This window comes from Mus musculus, chromosome 14 (genome assembly GCF_000001635.26).
Source record: "Mus musculus strain C57BL/6J chromosome 14, GRCm38.p6 C57BL/6J".
NCBI lineage: Eukaryota > Metazoa > Chordata > Mammalia > Rodentia > Muridae > Mus > Mus musculus.
The window spans coordinates 34,077,207-34,085,445 of NC_000080.6; the positions used below are offsets into that span (position 1 = coordinate 34,077,207).

The window sequence follows — 8,239 nt, forward strand, 5'->3', positions numbered from 1 at the left end:
GTGGCAGGTACAGTTGGAGCGCATCAGTCTGGCTTGTGCCTTAGTGACCAGAACTTCTGCCTGCAATCCAGGACTGTCACTACCCTGTGGGGCCCAGCCCTTAGCAACAGAGGCTGGTTACTTTTTTTAAAAATTGATTGACTGATTGACTAATTGATTGATTGATTATGTATAAAGTGTTCTGCCTGCATTCCAGTAGAGGGCATCAGATCTCATTATAGATAGCTATGAGCCACCATGTGGTTGCTGAGAATTGAACAGCGGAAGAGCAGTCAGAGCTCTTAACCTCTCAGCCATCTCTTTAGCCTGAGGCTGGTCACTTCCGGCGAGACAGCTAGAACATCCAGAGAGAAGAGGTGGCCTTGATTTATCGATGCTCTTCCTCAAGGCTTGTCCTTGTCCCCAGGATAGAGGATTCTTCCTGGGCTGTATCATTCAGAACTTCCTTCCCATTGCTTTTCATAATCTCTCATCCTGGACCCCATTTGGGCTCCCTGAAGCCAGGAGAGACCCTCACACTTTAGCAGTGACCGTGCAGTGTCCCGACACATGCTCAGGCACTGCCACACACACACACACCCACACTCAGCGGGAGCTCCTGCTCACACAAAACAGAGGTCCTGGTGCCCTTGCTCCATCTCTTTGTCTCTGCACCAGGACTGGCCCAGGCTGTAGAAGTCTGGATGGTAAATAAGGTAATCCATCAAAAGTCTCCCCCTCTCTCCCCCTCCCTCCCTCTTCTCCTCTCTGCTCTTTTCTCTGCCTCCTCCTCCTCCTCCTCCTTCTTTTCCTCCATTCCTTTTTCCCCCATCCCTTTTCCTTTTCCCCATACCTTCATTCTGTTCTTACTTCACATTCTAAACCTGGGAGAAGTGAGCAGCTGTCGGCCATGTTTATTGGATGGGATTCCCCAGAGAAGCAGAAATGGATCTGCTTAGGGTATAGAAGAAAGTGCTAACACTAATATGCCTGGCTCATAGAGTTAGAAAGAGGGAGACATTCTAATGTCTGTCCTGGGGAGAAGAGAGGGAACAACAGACCTAGCCAGTTTCCTGTGTCCTATCCCCTAGAATACCTGTGTGCAAATCCCTATCCTCAAGAGTGGCGTGAGGCCACAGGGAGTCACTGGGTTGTGAAAGCAGAACCTTATTAGTGGGATTTGTGGCTTAAGTCTCCATCTGCCCTATGAGAACACAACCAGAGGCACTGCAGAGCTACAGGACTGTGGCAGACATTCGTCCAGCTTGACCTTGGACTTCCCCCTCCAGAGCTGTGAACAGTACACGCCTATTGCTTGTAAGCCACACAGTCTATGGTAGTTTGTTACAGCTGCCAAGTTGATCAGACCCAATGAAAGCAATGGACCTGGAGTGACCTCCCTCCATCTTTCAGCACTGGAGCTCCTAAAAGGTGGCAGTGTCTCTGAATAGTGGATGGTAAAGGGAGAGAAAAGCAGGCAGAAGTCGGGTATTATAAAGAAGTCACCTACATTTTAACCAATATCATGGGGTCACTAAATCTGACCAGGCCCAGACACCCAGTCCTACTATACTACCTGAACTGAAATATCCATGCAGGCTGGACACTGGGTGACATACGGCAGCCATGGAACAGCTGGCTGGTGCCTTCTTACCCATAAGACTTACCCTCTGGAGGAGGAGGGTCCCCAGAAGAAAAATATCCCAATAATAAAGAACTCTATTTCTTTCCTGAATCTCTTAGGTAGAACTGCAAGCTTGCTAACACTCCCCAGGCCACATCAGAATGCACCCCCAGCCTGCAGGGGCATACCCGCTTTGTCAGCTGGGGAATGCCCACAGGAATGGAGGTTAGTCTTGGGGCCACAGACTAAGCAGGTGTCCCCAAAGCACTCTTCACCATGGTGAGGAACCAGACCCAACAGACTCCCCGTGAGTGGCTGTCACACCACATACTTCTTTCCTGTTCTCTCCCACCCACCTTTCACGACATCCCTGGGAAGCTGTGAGCTGTGCTGGCGGAAGAGAGCCCATCACCATGTCCCCACCCAAGCATGGCCTCCCCAGCAGAGTCCCACACCCGCCTCCAGCCTACAGAAGGGGTCTTGTGTGCGTGCTAGAGCCGGGCCCACGCAGCAGGAAGACGTTCCATTCCTTATGTTCAAGAACCAGGGTCTTGTGTGTGAGCTCACCTCACAGAGCCTGTAGTAGCATGCACAACGCCTGCACAAGTTCAGCCAGATGGGGGAAGTGGACACCGGCTCCCACCTCTAACAAACAATCTGTGATTGATACCCACTGTCAACAGAAAACGGAAAAATCACTTTTCTCCAATGGAGTCTCACTAGGTGTATTAACACGTTTTGGTGCAAGCCACACACAGGGTGGTACTTGGCAAACACAGGACAAACTCAATGATATTTTTATAGACATGGCGTCTCATTTTGCTTTGTTTGGGTTTTTTTTTTTTATCTTATTGACCTTTGGCTTGTTTATTTTTATTTCTGGGGTGTGTGTGTGTGTGTGTGTGTGTGTGTGTGTGTGTGTGTGTGTGTTGGCGTTTTGTTTTGTTTGCTTACTTGTCTGTTTAAAGGGAAAGAGAAAAGCATATGATGTTGGGTAGGTGGGGAAGAGGGTCTGGTAAGAACTGGGGAGGGGGAAACATGGTAAAATACATCATATGACTTTTTTTCAATTAAAAAAATAAAGATGGGTCTGAGTTATCAACAGCATTATTGCTGCACTGGTTTTCCTGAGCCGCCTTGACTGAGCACCTCAGACCGACACCAAGCATCTCAGACCGGCTGCAAGGTTGTCAAGGAGACATATCGTTTCCTTGGACAAAGGAGAGAGTAGTGACCCACTACTACCGGGCTCAGGATCCCGGTGGTAGTTTGGGCATGACAGGCACCAAGGGTAGAAGACCAAGCAAGGTTCGGCTCAGGAGCCTGGATTTAACTCAGGGGTCCCAAATCCAGAGATGTAATTCCTTGTGACTAAAATTCCTGCTGCTTCCCTGTTTTCCCATTGTCTGGGGATGAGTTGAGCCTCTCAGGAACAGAACCCAGAGAGCTATGGATCTAGTGGGACTTGCCAGGTAAGAAGGAGGCCAGGGCTTAGTTTATGAGGTGGTCACAGGCCACATCTGTAGAACATCTGTAGAAGTTATGACCACGGGATAGAGGGGACTGAGAGTATCTCCTGTGTGCACCACACCCCTGCTTAGGGTCATTCTGCCTTGGTGACCTCCCACATTCTGCCTTCTGCGCCTAGGCTGTCATCCTGAGGTCTGGGGAATGAGGGTGAAGGAGCTGATGTTAGTGCTACACTATTCCACAAGGTGGCGCCCAGCGCTTACATTTGTTCACTAAACCGCTCTCCAAGTTCCGCTGGGTAGGCCAGATACAGCGCAGGCCTTTCCCTTTCTGCAGATGTTTCTTGAAAGCGCCAAGAGTCTGACAATGCCTAGAAGCAGCACCCTGCATCACTCTAAGTCCCCAAACCACACAGCCCCCAAACCAAAGAGTAACTTCCTGTCCTGAACATCAGAGAGGTGCTGGGACCCACCAGCCCTGAGCCAGCTCCACTGTAAAGGGCTGACCAATAGGAGTTCTGGATTCTCCTAAATAAGTGCCCATCATGAAGCTTGGCCCTCCCTTTCCCCCAGTATCTTCTTACTCATTCCCGGAGACATCACCGGGTGGTATTCAGGGTAGCACAACACCTATAGTACTCCAGCAGGCGTGGTGGTTTTGAACCATTCTTTGTGTTATCTTCCTCAGCCAGAGCTTGAACCTGGCCATCTGCTAAATATACAGCTCAGATATCCTTTTATCCGCTCCATGAAATCTTCCAATTTGTACAATATAGTCCCATCCCATAATTTAAGTTTATTTTAACCTTCAATTTACCACACCTTCATTTGCTCTCCAGTAGCACCCCTGAGCCAGGCCCATGGTCTACTCTTACTCCAACAAGCTAAATGTCTCTGTTTTACACACACACACAAAGATACCTACCCCATCTTATTTCAAAACAGTCTCATTCTATAGCCTAGGTTGACCTGGACTCAGTATATAACCCAAGCTACCCCAATCCCATGATAACCCTAGTATCTTAGCTTCCCGAGAGTTGAGCTTATCGGTCTGAGCCACCACACCTATCTTTGGCTTCTTTGCTTGTGTCCATGATCAGGTTAGAGCTGCAGATCCAGGTGGATGGATGCGATTGTTCGTCTTTTCTGTGCCTGCCCTGGGCTACTGAAGGCTACCAGTCGAAAGCAAACACCACAGATGCCTGTCTACCAACTGCTCACATGGGCTGATGTTTGCCAACTTAACCAAAGCCCCCAGGCTAAGCACAACTCACCAATACAGAATTCAGCTAAAAGCAAGAGATCCATTTCCCAAGTATCAGAAAATTTGTAAGGGATATTATAATCAAAGAAACTTGAAGCCAAATTATTGGATGATTGCTTAGAGAACTAGGGCCAGGCCAGGAGTGGTGGTGCACACCTTCGATTCCAGCGCTCAGAGGCGGGGGCAGCGGGATCTCTGTGAGCTCATGGCCAGCCTAGTCTACAGACTGAGTTCCGGGCCAGTCCGGTTGTAGAGAGACCCCGTCTTACAAACTAAAAATACAAAAGAACAGGGATTTTGCATAAAAGGATGAAAAGCCAGACTTTAACATTGGAATCTTCATCCCTACAAGCCAGAGCTAGGGAAGGCTGACCCTAATCCCAACTTCCTAAAACAACACCAAAAACCTCATCTGTACCCAGAACACACCTCAGACGACCTTCTCTCATATAAACTATGGGAATCCACTGCTCTGAGACTGAAGTGAGATTTATAAAAACAAATTGCAGCCCATTGCAGCTGATAGAGTGCGACAGGTTTCAGCAAAGCCACCTCTAGAGTCCCCTTACCCACCCATAGTGCTAGGGCCTATGGGAAATTTTTCTTGCAGAAGAGGATCCAGGAGAGAGAAAATCTTCAGTATCTAAACAAGGAGAGTCAAGAAACAAGATACAGCCGGGCGTGGTGGCGCACGCCTTTAATCCCAGCACTTGGGAGGCAGAGGCAGGCAGATTTCTGAGTTCGAGGCCAGCCTGGTCTACAAAGTGAGTTCCAGGACAGCCAGGGCTATACAGAGAAACCCAGTCTCATAAAACCAAAAAAAAGAAACAAGATACAAGAAAGATTAAAATCTAGTGCCAGTCTAATGTGAGTATGGTGTTCATATTTTTTCCTTCTTACAGCTATGTATGCTGATTACAGAATTATGCTTGCTCCAATAAACAATATTTAAGATGTGTTTTAAAATAATGAGATGAGAAGCCAAGAATGGAGGGAAAAATAGAACAATCCGGAAAAGGCAGCGTTTGAAAAAGGGTGAAAGTAACGTTTTTGAAAGCAAATGGACTTGGAAATTTAACGTGGCTGGATGGAGCTGAGAAGAGCGTTGGACTCTCCAGGGTGTGGCCCCGAAAATTGACTTTGGCTGTAGGAGACAGTGGCATCTGAGGACCAGATGAGAGGCAGCAGTGTGTGGCAGCTCTCCACCCTCAGTGGTCAAAGGTGACAGGAAGATGCCGGAGCAGAACACACAAACCCACAAGCTGGGTGTACTGCCTTTCTGGGTAGAGCAAACAGGGGAAAAATCCACGGCACAGCCTGCTATGATGGGGAGACCCAGAGGGTTTAGACCCCAGAAGGCCTGCGGTGGGTGGATACTAAAAGGCAAACTGGGCAGAGGCAGAGAATCACTCCACTCAAGCTGCAGATGCCGTTGCTGGGCCTCTGTATGGGTCTATGTTCTGGGACTACATAGGGGTTCCCTCAAATCTACTATGCTGGGTCACTTACACTAGGGCTGGGTGGGTTCATTGACATCACTTGACTATTCAAACCTCTGACAGTTACCCCTCTTTAGCCAACTCTTCCTTCATCTCATTAAAACTACAGTCGTACTGAGTTTGGCAGCCCATTCAAACACCCTGAGCCCTCACCAGGCCCTCATGGGAGAACACATTGTACCATGCTTCCCACATGTCGGGTTGGACCTGTGAGGAGAGCTGGGTGGAACCCTTGTTTGTACCATGTTCTATATGGCCAGCATCCCAGATAGCCCTTGATAGTCTGTGAGCCTCACCCAGTCCCAAACTCCACCTGCCTGTTTCCTACAAACTCCACAGTCATTTTCAACTGCAACAGGCCACTCCCTTTCAAACTACAAGTTTGTGCGTGCCTCTCCCTCCTCAGCTTAACGTCTGTGCGGATTACAATGAGCCGAGGGGCACTCGCTCCATCTCTGTACTCACACATGTCCTGACCCATCATCACACACAGGTTTCATCCGTTCACAAACACCATGTGAAGGCCTCCTTGGGGCCCTTCCACTTTATTAGCTCTGGTGGCACTTTGTGATGTGGTAGAAAAATCCTTTTCTCTGAACAGCCTAGCACCTCGGGTCCCAGGCTAAACAGACCTTCTGCTCTCCATTCAAACTGAACCCTGTGCTCTCCTCTCTGATGCTCAGGGATATTTGTGCTCCTTCCCCGGGCTGGAGGCACACGGCTACACCATGAGCTCAGCTCAGTGTCTAGGATGCAACCCACAGCATCGCTCTGAACTTTGAGATGGGGGGAGGGGCACATATAGTAGGATCTGAGGACCCACAGAACTCCGCTGGATTAGGGCCCGGGTGCTGAGCACCCCCAAATCCTAAGTAAACTTCTGCCAGCCTCATTTTCTTGTTTGCATGACCCTCCTAGGGTCAGCTAAATGGTAGGAAATACAGGATACAGTGAATTCCTCTGTGAGGACCCTATCCATGTGTGTAATATCTCAAGTTCTGTGTGTCTCCATTGCTCAGTGAAGGAAGAATGTGGGCACACGTCCGGTAGATAAGGGGGTGCTGTATCATGCCAGGGGCACATGGTAACATGAAGCTTACCTGAAGCTACATGGATGGGATGGTTTAGCCCAGAATCCCTGCAGAGGCTGGCCCTTTTCCTGGGCTATCCAAGGGCCCTCAACATTGCTGCTCCTTCAGGGGACCCATCTCAGTCACCTGTACTGCCTGACTTGGGCTAGACCCTTCCGGTTCCAGAATCACTGGCTCTAGAGACTCACATGCATGTCCCTGTACGGACATCTCGATATAAACAAGCATGGGTGTCCACCAACCTAAAAATGTAGGGGAATCCAAGCTTCCGAAGGCCTGGAATGTGTCCGCCATCACTTTGTGCTGAGGCAGCTGGGACCGTCTTCCTTTCGCTGCATTGCACTGCACTGTTGCTCAATGGATCTCCAGGTTCCCTGCAGCTCTGCTCAGTAGCTGCCTTCCCAGGGCATGGCTACCTTCCTCCTCTCTGCTTGCCAGCCCAGATCCATCCCTACCCATCCCTGCCCACGCCACAAGAAAGAGATGACAACTCTGTTTGTAGAACAAAGAACACTGGAGTCAGGGGTGGGAACTTTGAACATTTCACATCACGGGACCATTCATAAAAGGCTGTTCTGCAACCTCGGTGGCCCCACAATGGGGTCTGAGCTGGATCATGAGATGCTTGACTCCTCTGCAGGGCATATGAGACAGCTTTCTCTCCTGGTTCTGAAATGGACTCCTGGCATCATGCAGAGTGACATGGACCGGGAAACTGCCTATGGCTTCTTCATGCTGGGTAGCCTGTACATAATGTAGGGTCGAGCCTCGTGTGTAGACTGCTGGGGACCCAGGCAACTGTGGCTTGCAGGTCCTGCTGCTGGTATGAGGGCAGTGTTGGCTTCCAGCTTGTTCTGGGCTTGTGCTATAGGCCTCTACATGGACCAGTTAAAACTGGACTGGACATGGAATTGGTGCCTGAGGCAGCCAGTACAGAAGGCCCTAATGAAGCAAGGCTGTCAGGACTGGCTGGGGCTGAAGACTGGGACATTAAAACCTGACCCTTCAGAAAGAAAAAGAAACATTCTGCAAGGTTTCCTTGGATTTAAAAGTCATCATGAGGGCTGAGAGCTTTAGGAGCCTTCCTGGAACTGGGTGATGCTCCCAGAGGCAGCAGCCTCACACTGAAAGGTAGCTAGCTAGGAGCTAGCTTAGTTAAGGGATCCTATAAGAAGAGTTGTGCTGAGGGAGAGTTGAAGAAAAGTAGGAAATTCCCAAAATTGAGCTTCTTGGAAGCTAGTTGGGAATAGTACTCCTGCCCCTTGGCAACTAGCATCTCCTACCCCGCCCCTCCCCATGGGAGGCAGCAGCCT

General features: G+C 49.5%; 1 protein-coding gene across 1 annotated transcript in view; it reads right to left on the bottom strand.

Moving 5' to 3' along the window:
• The window catches only part of A630023A22Rik (RIKEN cDNA A630023A22 gene), a 51,629-nt gene that overhangs the window by 26,081 nt on the left and 17,309 nt on the right, over positions 1-8,239 (bottom strand). The window lies entirely within an intron of this gene.